The sequence below is a fragment of the Euprymna scolopes genome, chromosome 15, assembly GCF_053919585.1.
Source record: "Euprymna scolopes isolate OS-2025 chromosome 15, ASM5391958v1, whole genome shotgun sequence".
NCBI lineage: Eukaryota > Metazoa > Mollusca > Cephalopoda > Sepiida > Sepiolidae > Euprymna > Euprymna scolopes.
In genome coordinates, this window is record NC_136496.1 from 72864209 (window position 1) to 72867298 (window position 3090).

A 3090-nucleotide genomic window follows, 5' to 3' on the forward strand; every position below is an offset into this window, starting at 1 on the left:
CGTTTTCGAAACGTCGTACAATTTATTGATTTTGTTTTTTGTTTGTTCTTTCTTTTCAAACCGATTTTTAATTATAAATTATGAATCATTTTACTCTATATATTTATATATATATATATATATAAAAGTGAACGTGTCTGCGTGTCTGTGTATAACGATACCGTTACCGCACCACTTCCACTGGGTGTCCTTAACCTAGTCGGATTCCACATGATATGACAGGTGTTCTTTCGATCGTACATTGTCCCGTTACAAGTTGGCCTGTTGATCGTCCTTACCCACTGTGTTTTCATGGTGGGGCGCTTTGCCTCTCGATCGAATCGTCTCCTACCCTGTGTAGGTAGTCTCCGGGTACATCAATCACTCCGCTGGTCCTTGCGGCTTGCTGCAAAATGAAGAGTCTTCACCACAAACAAACAGAACTCCGGTTTATAACAATAACAAACTATTTATTTATTTCATTACTTCATAACAGCTACTGTCTAAATTGAGGTGACTAACTATAGCAGTGAAACGATGTAAGACCAGACCAGTAAAGTCACAGATTTCCCATTAACACAGGCTAGTTAACATCATAACATCAGGCCCTGAGGGCTCCCAAATCGAGAGTGCTTTGCCAGCCCAGCCGTTCAGTTTGCTGGCTACGACTCTACTCATTTTAGAATTCCTTTTTCTAAATCCAACCCCTTTTCTCTCACCTCACCTTCAGAGAGTGGTTACAAACACCCTTCCTTTCTTCCTCTTAGAGCTTATCCTTCATCTTGTCCACTCAGCACCTCTCTCTCTTCCTTTTATCCTATTAATTTGTACTGAGGTTTTTACTTATTATCAAATTAGGAGTGATTAGTCACCCCAGGTCGAACAATGCTTGGCGGCGACCTTTACCCTTGACCCCCATTCTAAGTTGTCAGCCTTAATCAGGTCTCTGGATTTCTTTAAATCTCTCAACAGAGGTTTTAAAAACAACCTTTCATGTTAACAGATATATAATAACAATGAAATAAAAACAATTATTATTTGTTTTTTTTTTACTTTCTGACAAAATCCCATAGACATTTCTGTTTTGTCTCAATCAGACACCAACACCCTCTCTTCTGCTCTCTCTTCCTCTCCCGTCTGGTCAAACACCCCTCCTCACTGCAATATGCACCTCGCTGCATGCATTCATGACACCAATGCTGAAACACGAAATTGCCATTATGTCTCAACAAATCAGCAGATTTCTGAGGGGTTTTCACCAAAATCTTCCTGTACATACATCCATTCATTCTACCATTGATGATTTCTAGTTCACCAGTACCTTTGAACGAAAAACACCCCCATACTATAATCGAACGACCGCCAAACTTTACCGTAGAAATGGTATATTCTTTTTGTTATAGGCGGTGCCATTTTTACACAATGCATGTGTTTCTGTGTTTCTTCAAAAGATTTCGATTTTCGTTTCGTCTGACCAGATTACCTTGTTCCAAAATTCTTGGGGTTGTTCCCCATATGTTTGAACATAATTCAAACGTGATCTGACATGTTTAAGCTTCAATAATGCAACTTTTCTTGGGGACCTTGTTACAAAACCTGCACGATTTAGAACTACTGATCGTATCCTTGCTTACATTAATCCCAGCTTCTCTGAGGTCGGTTTGAATTTCACCACGAGTAAGAAAAGTTTTTTTTTGTACCTTTCTGATTACCCACCTTGATTTTTTTCGTTAATTTCCTTGGCCGACCACATCTTGGAAGATTTGCAACAGCTTCACCGGGGTTTTTAAACTTTCTAATAACGTTTCCACCTGTACTAAGTAGTAGATTAAGTTCTCTTGATATTATTCGATACCCTTTTCCTTCTTTGTGCTTATCAATGATTTTTTGGCGAATATCTAGTGACAATTCTTTAGTTTTAGGCATTTTTATTTTTTTGAAGGAGTGGTTGTATAAAATTATTTTTATATAAATCTCTCTGATTGGTCAGTGATAACTCGTTTGCATTATTGCAACACGCTAAGCAAAAGTCATTTCAATTTATTTCAGAAAAAGAATTTTTTAAAAGTGTATCCAATACTTTTGCTTTTGTTAATTCATATTTTTCCTTAAATAAAAATTTTCTAAACTTTGATTTTGTAATTACTACTCCAAATATAATTTAGAATAGTAATAGGAATATACTGACCAAATTTTAAGTAAAATCTTGAACCCGAATAAAAGTTATGAAGAAAAATGCAATGTATCCAATACTTTTGTGTGGCACTGTATATCTATTTTTTTTTTTAATGGAAATTGCTTCAAACAAGGCATGAATCCACTAAATGAATAGAACTAAAAAGAAAAAATACTACTTTAAGGTTAAAAACTAGCCAATGGTAAGTGTTAGATGGTTCAATCCCAACCCAGGAAACAGCAGTTTTTCCCTTTATCAGAAACATTGCTCATGGAATGTGAGGACTAAAGGACAAAATAAGGGAAGCGAGAATTACAAGCTTGCTGAAAATAAACTATTGCAGAAATGAAGACCTGGCGTTGCCCTGATGGAAGGGATAACATACTAGTATGATCTAGAATACCCGTCATAGGGTGGACTCGTCATAATGAAAGATGCCTGAAAAGGACCAAATACAAAATTGCTTCAAGGAAACCAAAAACATATATGACAAAAAAATGTGTGCAAAAACAGATTAGACAATTGGAATGGTACTTATGCAGAGTCAAGCTTTCATCAAGAGGTTTTAGGAGGCATAATATGGGCACAAATTCAAATATTTCAGATTTGCATCCATCTTGTTTAATCGGTGTTTGATACACCGATTAAACAAGATTCGTTGAGTCTCACATTGAACTTAGGTTAGATGGCTTAACCCTCAAAAAAAGTAAATTTACAAATCAAGTTAAAAATAAGAATGAATAAACAGGCTGTAATTCACATGCATTAGAGAACGTCTGGCAAAGCACCAGACGTATGTTCACAGAGGATATCAGCCATAAAAACACCGAGCACTTCCGGTTAGGCTGACTCGGCGTTTTAACATGCTTGTAAATAAATAATGGGAGTTCCAACCTTTACTTTGATTTTCATGTAAGAAACATGACAAAGACAGA